General features: G+C 41.6%; 1 pseudogene; it reads right to left on the bottom strand.

The window, feature by feature from the left end:
* The window catches only part of LOC124722816, a 55,078-nt pseudogene that overhangs the window by 21,671 nt on the left and 20,279 nt on the right, over window positions 1–13,128 (bottom strand).

Here is a 13,128-nt window from a genome sequence, read left to right as displayed (position 1 = left end):
GGTGATTTCCACCATCACTGCTGCAAGATGCAACTGGCAATTTCCACGTGACAGCTTTGAAATTTATCATGTGGATGACTATGACCATCATATTTAGAATTCAGAGGATTTCATAGAATACCTGAAGATGCTTAAACTAGAACTTTCAGATCTTTTAGTTAGCTCAAATGTTATATCATTTCTTACAAAAGTGCCCCTGCAGCCCTCATTAGAGATTATTAGCAGCAAGTTTGAGAAAGAAATTGTGGTGCTGTTTAAACATGTGCATACCTCATCCTATTTCTTATGTAACACCAACTACTTTGATCAAGTGGACAGTGTTCCCATGGGAGACCCTCTATTTCCCTTAGTAAATATCCAACATTCCTCCTTCTGGCAGAATGCTGAAGAGACATTTGTGGTGTGGCCCACATAATACAGACACTACCTATGTTCCTGCAGCATTTGCACTCACTCCATCTGAATATTCAGTTTACTGTGGAAGTACAATAAGATAGCAACTTACCATTCCTGGATGTCACGGTTAGAAGAAAAGCTGACAGAACACTGGGGCATAGTCTCTACTGCAAGCTGATACACGCAGAGTTATATTTGCGGTCCAAAAGTTGCCATCACCCTGCACAATGTGGTAGTGTCTTACACTCCCTGGCACATAGAGCACACGTGATCTCAGATACCGACAGTCTGCCTGGTGAACTGTAACACCTAAGAACAGTGTTCCAGCAGAATGTTTATTCTTGTAAACAGATTTGCAATGTGTTCTGAGCAAAGCAAGTTCAGTGTAGGGATGTAAATGAAGATACTTAGACAAGCACTGCAAATGGCTTTCTTGCCATATTTCAGTGGCATGTTTTCAAAAATAGAAAGAATCGCTAAGAGAAACAGAATCAAGTGTGTTTTTCGTCTACCAGCAAAACTAAGGAATTGTTTGGGTTCAGTTAAAGACAATCTTGACCTTAGAAAACACAGATCATATATAAGATCTGATGCCATTATGGGAAATCTTATATAGGGCAGACACCTCACCTTGTGCAAGAACACTGTGTTCAACAGCGCTGACAAAAATGCCACCCAGTAAATTAGTGGTAGCAGAGCACTGCCTGAATACAGGGCACCACACGTTTCCCAAGAGGACTGAAATTTTATCCTCAGCATCATCACTCTAGGATTGTGTTTTTAAGAATGAGGCATGTATCCATACGGTGGGCAATCTTACCAACAGGAATATGGAATTTTGACTAAGCACTGCCCAGAATCCAGCACTGACTGCCATGAAATTAAAACAGTAGAAACCAGATCCTCCGATGTATGACCTGATGCAGCACCTTGCAGAGAGTTAATTCAGCTTTTAACCACACGAGTGTCCAGAAGTGCAGTCATTGCCCACAACACATAAGCAGAAGGCTACTATGAATGGCATTTCCATCCAACTGGGAGTGCCTGTCCACACATTCGTACTCCTGCTTCTAGCCTGACAAATTTCAATTCTGCTGTGCGAATATCACCAGTCACATCTTGCAGCAGTGATGACAGGACCCACCACTACCTGAAGATGACGAACAGTTGTGTTGGTGAAATCTTGTGAGGCTTGCACAAAGTTATTCAGTGGCAAATCTGAGAAGGTTTGTATACATTATTTTTCTGTGATGCAGGTAATGTGCAGCAAAATGTGATAACTTTCTGCATTTGCCTTTTTATACATTTCAAAATACCCCAAAAATTGGTGATAAACACTGAACATATGACGTAACCAGATGACATACCCCACAGCATGTGCAGCAGTTGGGGCTGAGTGTAAAGGAATGATTGAGCAGTGCAATACTTTCATTTGAGCAAACAGAGCAAATTTCGAAAACATTTTGTAAATATGATCTGTTGTAAATGTAGATGTTACAAAATTGTTGTCCCTGCTGTAATCAAGCAAAAGCAGTTCTGATTTTGTGTTCTTTGCTTCTGTCCCTTCTCTTTTTGTTTACAGACATTAGTTAGTAAAGAAAACATAGGTCATTTAATGGCAATGATGCTATTCTGAAGTTTATACTCATCTACTTGTTATGCAATATGGTAGGTTTTCATTGTACTGTACTTTGCAAGAAATCAAGGAAACTGCAAGACCGGTAAATAAAATAATAAACTTCAATATAAATACATAATTGTTTAACACAATGAAAAAATACTGCCTGCCAGATGCAAGACTCAAATCCTGAACACCATCACTAAAGTCGCACACATGTGTCCGTAGCCACAATGATATGAATACTTGACTTGGGTTGGGATGATCAAGTGTGACAGGCCGAGAGGCTCAACCACTGCAAGCATGGCAAGGTACATCATCTGGTGACATTTGTCATTCGCTTTTGACACATTTCCCAACATTTGTATCGTATCCAACATTTGTGATCCCATGTGTCTTGTATTAAATTACTTGTCTCAGGGTCATCTACAGTGCTTTGGAGGTTTTTAAATGATAATACGCATCACCCTGTCTGTGTGTGTGTGTGTGTGTGTGTGTGTGTGTGTGTGTGTGTGTGTGTGTGTGTGTGTGTGTGTGTTTATATATATGAAACAAATGCTAACAAAGAGATAGAGGGCCTGGCCAGTACTTACCTCAGCTCAGTACAGCCGATAGATACACAAAACAGAACAGAAAATTGACGTATCCTAGCTTTCAGAACTTCGTTCCTTCATCAGGGAGGAGAGAGGGGAAAAAAGGGGAAGAAGGGAAAGTGGATTCAGTTATTCACAACCCAGGTTATGAAGCAACAGGGGAAAGGTAAACAGGAAGGGTAGCACAGATGGAGGCATGGATGTCAGAGGGAAGCCAAAGATATTCTACTGTAATTACTGTACCAGCTTCAAACCAAGGAGGATGAATACAGAAGTAAAGAGGCACATAGTATAAAGATAAACGCAACTGTGTAGGATGAAAAGATGCGTGAATGGCTAAAGAGGAAAGGGAAAGAGGAGAAGACTAAAGAGTAAATGGGAGTGAGGTTGGTTAACATAGGTTCAGTCTAGGGGGATGGCGGGATGAAAGGATGTGTCGGAGTGCAAGTTCCCATCTCCGCAGTTCCGAGGTACTGGTGTTGGGTGGGGGAAGCCAAATGGCACATATGGTGTAGCAGGTTCCTAGGTCCCTAGAATTATGCTGGAGGGCATGCTCCGCTACTGGGTATTGGACATCTCCTAGGCGGACAGTTCGTCTGTGCCCATTCACGCGCTCAGCCAGTTTAGTTGTCGTCATACCAAAGTAAAAGGCTGTGCAGTGCAGGCATGTCAGCTGATAAATGACGTGTTGTCTCACATGTGGCCCTGCCTTGAGTTGTGTATGTTATACCAGTAGCGGGGCAGGAGTATTTGGTTGTGGGGGGATGCATGGGGCAGGTTTTGCATTGGGGTCGGTTACAGGGGTAGGAACCGCTGGGTAGAGAAGGTGGTCTGGAAATATTGTAGGGTTTGACAAGGATGTTACGGAGGTTAGGGGGTCGGCAAAAGGCAACTCTGGGTGGTGTGGGGAGAATATTGTCAAGGGATGATCTCACTTCAGGGCTTGACTTGAGAAATTCATATCCGTGGCAGAGTAATTAGTTGACGTATTCGAGGCCAGGATAATATTGGGTGAAAAGGGGGATGCTTCTGTGTGGTCTGGGGGTAGTAACATTGTTGTTGGGTGAGGAGGAATGTACTGCTTGGGAGATCTGTTTGTGAACAAGGTCTGCAGGATAGTTGTGGGAGAGGAATGCACTGATATATAATATAATACAGGGAAACATTCCAAATGGGAAAAATATATCTAAAAACAAAGATGATGTAACTTACCAAATGAAACCATTGGTATGTTGATAGACACACAAACAAACACACACACAAAATTCAAGCTTTCGCAACCCACAGTTGCTTCATCAGGAAAGAGGGAAGGAGAGGGAAAGACGAAAGGATGTGGCTTTTAAGGGAGAGGGTAAGGAGTCATTCCAACCCCGGGAGTGGAAAGACTTACCTTAGGGGGGAAAAAGGACAGGTATACACTCACGCGCGCACACACACACACACACACACACACACACACACACACACACACACACACACACACACATATATATATTCATCCGCACATATACAGACACAAGCAGGGTATATGTGCGGATGGATATGTGTGTGCGTGTGTGTGTGTGTGTGTGTGTGTGTGTGGCATACTGATCTGAAATATGCAGCCTTCAAATGGAAGTTTTTTGATCACTCCTTATTTTGCACCCTGCCACCTTGGCAATATGTACCGCAAATCATCAGACAGACGACCTTCCTGCATGCTGCGAGCATCCCCTGGTGCTGTTCTGAACCAATGCTAATCTTTGTAACTGTGACGAGCAGTGTGCAGATTCCATGTTTGTATCCCACAAAGAGGTGACAGTTCCCAGTGGCATGAATGGTTACTGTTTATTGACTGTCACTGAGTTGGTGAGTCATTTGCTACATTGTGGCCCACCTGTTCACTGCTAAAGCCATGCTAGTCAGTGGTAACCCCTGTCAATGATATCCTGTTGCCCATAGCAGTTCACTCTGCTGATTTTGGTAGTATTTTCCTTGAATAAATCTGCTCACAGTAAACCTTTGACACTGTGGTACAAGAAAGCCCAATGACTACACACCCTTATAGAATATGTGTCTTGACCCATGGGTACCCACGATATGGCAGTGATAAAATCACCCTGTGATCAACTGTCACACTGCAGCTGTAAGCTGCACCTCCTTTTTCAGAATACTCAGGTTTATTAATTTGAAGTAAATCAGATCTTTTGAAGGAAGATTTAACAAAAAGAGCACATCCAGGAAAGGATGAAAGCATGTCTAATTAACTGGAACACAAAATTAATAATTAGTGGTGACAAAGATCCTCTGCAATAAAAAATAATGTCCACTTACTTCATGTATTAGTCTTCAAGTGACAGAATATATGTAACTGTGTCCTTCTTATTTACACTGATTAAACAATGTAAATTCCAGGTAGGAATATCAACAGTGCAGGGAAAGATAGATCACTATTTACCATAAAGAAAATAAAGTTGCACACAGGCACAACACACAAGCAAGCACACTGCGTGCGCACGCACGCACGCATGCACACACAGAGAAAAAAAAACTGCCAAGTCCAGCAGCTAGGGGCAAGCTGCTGCAGTTGGCAGTCATATGTGTGTGACATGTGCTTGCCTGTGTGTATGAATGTGTGTGTTTCTCTGTATCTCTTTTGCTGATGAAGGCTGTGGCCGAAAGCTTTGTGTAAGTGCCTTTTTAATTGTGCCTGTCTACAATGTAACATGTCTCCTTTACAGTAAGCAGCAATCTATGTTTTCCTATATTTTTCATTTACACAGATGTAATTAACAAATCAGAGTCTATTTATTCCAGAGAAGTGACAGTTTGTTCATGACAGTTCAGCACAAATCTGATTTTTTATATACAGCAAGGCTACCTATAAATTATTCTGTGTGCCAGTGTTCATGCTGACTATAGGGATTCACACTGATCATGTGTAATTTGACATCTGGTCCTGTAAACTTACTTCTGCTCAACGTGAAAAATTCTCCAATCCACGTTTTGTAATTAACCTTAACATATCAAATAATGCACCCTTCAATATAACTGCTTATTGTCCACTTCCCATCACTCTATTCCCACTGTCAACCCAGCTGACCTCTACTTCTAATCCAAAAACCATGGTTGACTCAATGTTTGCTATTGCAAGCTATTGCTATTGCAACACAAAAGTGCCAGAGGCACCAGTAATGATATATAATTAAAAATACTAGAAAGTAAGGCTCACCGGTTAGTTCATGCTAAGACAAACACTACAAGTGTCTAAGACACTGCGCTCTCACACAAGTACGAGGTCTGAATACATTCCAGTTACGATACACTAAACTATTTCATTCACGGTGGCAATATACATACTCTCTCCCCAATAAACAGAATAGTTATAACTCAATTGTTCACAAGTGTATATTATGACTCTTGCCACAGCTATGCAGTCAGTATGCCACAGGCGTGCCATAGAAAGGGATCAGGTTCAATTCCTTGTAGAGCCGGGAAATTCTGCTCGGTGGACAGACTGGAATAGGGTACACTCTGCTTGTAGTTCCAGCTGAGGAGCTACTCAAGTGAGAAGTAGTGTCTTCAACTTCTGGAAGTTGATAACAGCCTGGAGAGTTGTATACTGACCCCCTAACTCTCCATAGATATATAGTAGAGGACATCTCTCGAAGAGCATTGCGTGGTCTTCTGGGCCCAATGCAGAGTTCCTTTATCAATGTATATTGTATATCACCACTTGTACACACTCATCAGCACAGTACCATATTGTCTCTTCACGTGGCAAATTTTTATTCCCTTATTTCCAGATCAACATTTTTCCTCTTCTTCTTCTTCTTCTTTTTTTTTTCTTACTATCATTTCTGGTACCACACATATTCCACACGGTTTATGCTCACTCCTTCAATGATACTGCCCATCCTTCTCTAGTGTGCGAGTTGTCCCTGCTTTCCTGCGTGTTTGTTGGTTTAAACACCCTTGTTTCAAAAGAGAGTGACAGCTTAGATACAGTCTTGTCAACATTTTGTATTTTTATTTAGCAATTATTGTTTGAGCCTTATAGGCGAATGTCACAAGATATTGTCAACCACTGCATTCACTAGATTGGAATGGGGTTCATGGTAACTTATCAATTCATTTTTTAAATTGCTGTTATCTTTTTCATCCTATCTTGGACTAGCTTTTCCATATTCCCACTCTATTTTACGTAGTCAAACAGTTATCTGCCCTTGCAAACTTGCTCCTTTACTACCAAGTTAACTAATACTGGGCAGCCTAACAGAAGTTCCAATATCCAGTCTTTCACCACAATTCACCTACACACACTTTTCACTCACTGATTTTCTTTTTTCAATGTCATAAATATTTTGCTTTCACAGACTGCTGTGCTTTGAACATAAAATTGTAGGAACATCTGCCTCACATGTTAGTTTTTTTTTTTTTTTATTTATTAAAGAATATGTTCCTTGCTTATTCCTATCTGCTTCTGATACATTTCCATTCTCACTTTTATTTTGTTTTGATCCATTTCTTTTTTCTTTGATAGACAAGTCAAACAACAATGGCAATATGTTGCAGCCCCCTGTGTTTCACCCTACTTACTACGAACTTACTTTTCTTAGCTTCCAATTTCATTAGTCATTTGGTTTCTAAGATACTTAAATTAATTGTTTGACCCTGTATTTTTTTATCTTATTTTACCTTCGGTTGATAAAGGATTTCTGTTATGCTCACAAAGAGAGAGCTGATTCTTCCCACCCCCTACCCCCCTTACCCTCCTGAAACAAACTTATCGCCAAGTATCTTGCAGTTTTTTTCCTATTATTAATCTCTTAGTCTAGTCATCAATTTAAAAGTGTCAGTTGTTGGTCTCATTGTCTAATAATTTGTACATTTATACACATGAAGTTCCAATTTTTATTTGGAACATATAGACTCTGATAATCATGAATCACAGTTCAAATGGCTCTGGGCACTATGGGACTTAACATCTGAGCCAAGGCAGGATTCAAACCTGCGACCGTAGCAGTCGCGCGGTTCTGGACTGAAGCGTCTAGAACCGCTCGGCAACGGTGGCTGGCGAATCATAGTTACCATCACATGGACAGAAATACTGTGTTAACTTTATTACAACCAAGGGACATAGCTAAAAATGTCTTTACATAATTTCCAGTCCTGATAACTTTCCTTTAATTTAATCTCACAAATAGGTTAGTGTAACATGATGTTGACAGAGGCAAATTATATATACTCACAAATTATTTAGCTAGAGGTATCTGGTTTGTATGTCTGGGAGGGAGGAGGGTGCAAGCTGAAAACTTCAAGAAAAGATTACTCATTTCATACCTGCTGGATTTAACTGCAGTTTATCTCTTCCATATACCAACCACATACCTAATGTGCATGGCAAACAGTTTAAAAGTATTATTCTATACTCAGCATTTGGAACTATCAGTTCCTTCATGAGATAGGAAAGAGGGATAAGTTCCTGAAGGTCTGAAAGGTCACTCGGACTCCACGACTAATGTGAGGACAAGAGGAACGAATGTGTCTATAAGAAGTTTTGGAATTTCACCTCTTGAACGTAAAATACTGATCAGTCTGTCAGTCTTCTAGTAATTTTATGGTTTCCTCACATGAAATTTCACTTGGACATGATTATTCTGTGTTTCATCACTCACCTGAGAGATATCTCTGAATTCCCAAAGAGACACACCTCCAAATTGCCATCAGCTGTTATCCGTAAACGGTTGCACATGCCACAGAAGTGTTCACTCATTGAGGTAATAAATCCCACACATCCCTTGAAGCCCAGGACATGGTATGCCTGCAAAAAGAAATTGTAAGAAAATAGCTACTGCTGTTGTGAAAATACTATAAATGTGTTGCTCACCAAGTGGAGGAAGGAGAAAACGTGCATTAAGGGGAGTTTGAACACCCTATCCTGACAATGTTAAATTTAGTGACTTAACTTCCCCGTATTTCAGGAACAACTGTAGCCATTGACAAGAAACTTTTACAGCACATTAAACTATATGTTCTGAGTCTTACAATAATTGCATTTCAGCCACTGCTTTTGGAAATACAATTTTTTAATTACACAGTTAAAATTTTGTGTACTTTTTTGTATGTTATTCTAAATAATTTTATTTATACATAACATTATGTTTTTCTTTTAGTTAAGAAGACTCAGGATACATATGTTATTACTCCCTGAAAATTTGAATTCGCTACTCGAAGTAGTTTCTGAGATTTAGGGAAAAATGCAAGAGAAAATGTAAATTTTCAGGAAGAGTTTTTAAAGTTTTAATAGACTGTAACTCAATATATGCTTAACATTTTATTTTTAGTCACTCAGAAGCACCCTGCACCATACTGTATATCATCCTCTTGATCTTTTTTAAGTTTTTTCTTGTTTTCTTCTTTCTGGACTCCGTAGTGGCCAACTGTGCTGCATACTTTGCTTTACCAATGCAAACCTTGTCCATCCATTCAAATACTCTGATGCAGTTTGCTCCAGAATTAATTCCCATATGTTGTAGCACTTTCACGCTACCAATGTTGCCATCATTAAAAGCAATAACAGCATAACTGACCCCCACTTTAGTGTCTTCATTACGAGAAAATCATTTTTTGGTCTACATCTACATCTACATCCATACTCCTCAAGCCACCTGACGGTGTAGGGTACCTTGAGTACCTCTATTGGTTCTCCCTTCTATTCCAGTCTCGTATTGTTTGTGGAAAGAAGGATTGTTGGTATGCCTCTGTGCGGGCTCTAATCTCTCTCATTTTATCCTCATGGTCTCTTCGCGGGATATACGTAGGAGGGAGCAATATACTGCTTGACTCCTCGGTGAAGGTATGTTCTCGAAACTTCAACAAAAGCCCATACCGAGCTACTGAGCGTCTCTTCTGCAGAGTCTTCCACTGGAGTTTATCTAACATCTCTGTAACGCTTTCGCGATTACTAAATGATCCTATAACGAAGCATGCTGCTCTCTGTTGGATCTTCTCTATCTCTTCTATCAACCCTATCTGGTACGGATCCCACACTGCTGAGCAGTATTCAAACAGTGGGCGAACAAGTGTACTGTAACCTAATTCCTTTGTTTTCGGATTGCATTTCCTTAGGATTCTTCCAACGAATCTCAGTCTGGCATCTGATTTACCGACGATCAACTTTATATGATCATTCCATTTTAAATCACTCCTAATGCATACTCCCAGATAATTTAAGGAATTAACTGCTTCCAATTGCTGACCTGCTATATTGTAGCTAAATGATATGGGATCTTTCTTTCTATGTATTCGCAGCACATTACACTTGTCTACATTGAGATTCAATTGCCATTCCCTGCACCATGCATCAATTCGCTGCAGATCATCCTGCATTTCAGTACAATTTTCCATTGTTGCAACCTCTCGATATACCACAGCATCATCCGCAAAAAGCCTCAGTGAACTTCCAATGTCATTCACAAGGTCATTTATGTACATTGTGAATAGCAACTGTCCTACGACACGCCCCTACAGCACACCTGAAATCACTCTTACTTCGGAAGACTTCTCTCCATTGAGAATGACATGCTGTGTTCTGTTATCTAGCAACTCTTCAATCCAATCACATAATTGGTCTGATAGTCCATATGCTCTTACTTTGTTCATTAAACAATTGCGGGGAACTGTATCGAACGCCTTGCGGATGTCAAGAAACACAGCATCTATTTGGGAACCCGTGTCTATGGCCCTCTGAGTCTCGTGGACGAATAGCGCGAGCTGGGTTTCACACGATCGTCTTTTTCGAAACCCATGCTGATTCCTACAGAGTAGATTTCTAGTTTACAGAAAAGTCATAATACTCGAACATAATACATGTTCTAAAATTCTACAACTGATCGACGTTAGAGATATAGGTCTATAGTTCTGCACTTCTGTTCGACGTCCCTTCTTGAAAACGGGGATGACCTGTGCCCTTTTCCAATTCTTTGGAATACTATGCTCTTGTAGAGACCTACGGTACACTGCTGCAAGAAGGGGGACAAGTTCCTTCGCATACTCTGTGTAAAACTGAACTGGTATCCCATCAGGTCCAGCGGCCTTTCCTCTTTTGAGTGATTTTTATTGTTTCTTTATCCCTCTGTCATCTATTTCAATATCTACCATTTTGTCATCTGTGTGACAATCTAGAGAAGAAACTACAGTGCAGTCTTCCTCTGTGAAACAGCTTTGGAAAAAGACATTTAGTATTTCGGCCTTTAGTCCATCATCCTCTGTTTCAGTACCTTTTTGGTCACAGAGTGTCTGGACATTTTGTTTTGATCCACCTACCGCTTTGACATAAGAGCAAAATTTCTTAGGATTTTCTGCCACGTCAGTACATAGAACTTTACTTTCGAATTCATTTAACGCCTCTCGCATGGCCCTCCTCACATTACATTTCGCTTCACGTAATTTTTGTTTGTCTGCAAGGTGTTGGCTATGTTTATGTTTGCTGTGAAGTTCCCTTTGCTTCCGCAGCAGTTTTCTAACTCGGTTGTTGTACCATGCTGGCTCTTTTCCATCTCTTACGATCTTGCTTGGCACATACTCATCTAATGCATATTGTACGATGGTTTTGAACTTTGTCCACTGATCCTCAACACTATCTGTACTTAAAACAAAACTTTTGTGTTGAGCCGTCAGGTACTCTGAAATCTGATTTTTGTCACTTTTGCTAACCAGAAAAATCTTCGTACCTTTTTTAATATTTCTATTTACGGCTGAAATCATCGATGCAGTAACTGCTTTAAGATCGCTGATTCCCTGTTCTGCGTTAACTGTTTCAAATAGTTCAGGTCTGTTTGTCACTAGAAGGTCTAATATGTTATCGCCACGAGTCGGTTCTCTGTTTAACTGCTCAAGGTAGTTTTCAGATAAAGCTCTTAAAAAATTTCACTGGATTCTTTGCCCCTGCCATCCGTTATGAAAGTTTGAGTCTCCCAGTCTATATCCGGCAAATTAAAATCTCCACCCAGAACTATAACATGGTGGGCAAATCTACTCGAAATATTTTCCAAATTATCCTTCAGGAGCTCAGCCACAACAGCTGCTGAGCCAGGGGGCCTATAGAGACATCCAATTACCATGTCTGAGCCTGCTTTAACCGTGACCTTCACCCAAATTATTTCACATTTCGGATCTCCGTCAATTTCCTTCGATACTATTGCACTTCTTATCGCTTTAAACATGCCTCCCCCTTCACTGTCCAGCCCGTCTCTGCGGTATACATTCCAATCTGAGTTTAGAATTTATTAATGTTTACATCTGGTTTCAGACAACTTTCTGTCCCTAGTACTATGTGGGCATTGTGACCGTTTATTAATCAGAGCAGTTCTGGGACTTTTCTATAGATGCTCCTGCAGTTTACTATTAGCACATTAATATTGTTATTCCCTGTTGCATTTTGTCTACTTCTACCTTGCCGCATCTCAGGAGGTGTCTTGTCGGGCCTAGGGAGGGAATTCTCTAACCTAAAAAACCCACATGTGCACTCCACACATACTCCGCTACCCTTGTAGCCGCTTCCTGCATGTAGTGCACGCATGACCTATTCAGGGGGACCCTACTTTTCTCCACCCGATAGCGGAGGTCGAGAAATTTGCACCCCAGATCTCCGCAGAATCGTCTGAGCCCCTGGTTTAAGCCTTCCACTCGGCTCCAAACCAGAGGACCACTATCAGTTCTGGGAACGATACTACAAATAACTAGCTCAGATTCCACCCCGCGAGGCTTTCCGCCTTCACCAACTCCGCTAACCGCCTGTACGAACTGAGGATGACCTCTGAACCCAGACGGCAGGAGTCATTGGTGCTGACATGAGCAACAATTTGCAGTCGGGTGCACCCAGTGCTCTCTATCACTGCCGGCACAGCCTCCTCCACATCTCGGATGAGACCCCTGGCAAGCAGACAGAGTGAACACTGACCTTCTTCCCCGACCTTTCCGCTATTTCCCTAAGGGGCTCCATCACCCGCCTAACGTTGGAGCTCCCAATAACTAATAAACCCCTCCCCCCATGTGCCTGCTAGGACCTTGCTGAGGGAGTGGCCACATGTCCACTCACAGGCAGAATGGGCGATGCCACACGGCCAGCCTCCACACTGACCCTCCGCCTCGTGCGCCGCGAATGCCGCTGAACCCGCCACTCCCCTTGGGAAGAGGGTGGCCCAACCGCACCCAGTACCCACAAAGATGTGTCGACAGAAGGGTCAGTGGGTGAAGCATGTAACACCTGGGGTGTACCATGCAACGCACCAGACTCCCCACTGCCGCTACACTCCAAGGCAACAGCCTGAAGACGGCTAACCGCGGCCATCAACACGTTCAGCTGTTCGCGAACAGTGGCCAGCTCCTCCTGTGTCCGTACACAGCAGTCACACATCCTATCCATACTAAGAAATCAATTTACTGTAGAGAGTTAATCAACTTATAACTGGACTGCTAATTCACTAAAGGCGGCTGATAGTTGACTAAACTGTGGTTACTAGACACTTCCTGTAGAAA

The sequence above is a fragment of the Schistocerca piceifrons genome, chromosome X, assembly GCF_021461385.2.
Source record: "Schistocerca piceifrons isolate TAMUIC-IGC-003096 chromosome X, iqSchPice1.1, whole genome shotgun sequence".
In the NCBI taxonomy this organism is placed as follows: Eukaryota; Metazoa; Arthropoda; class Insecta; order Orthoptera; family Acrididae; genus Schistocerca; species Schistocerca piceifrons.
The sequence above is the reverse complement of the archived record's forward strand: the minus strand, read 5'-3'. Positions and strand labels throughout refer to the sequence as shown.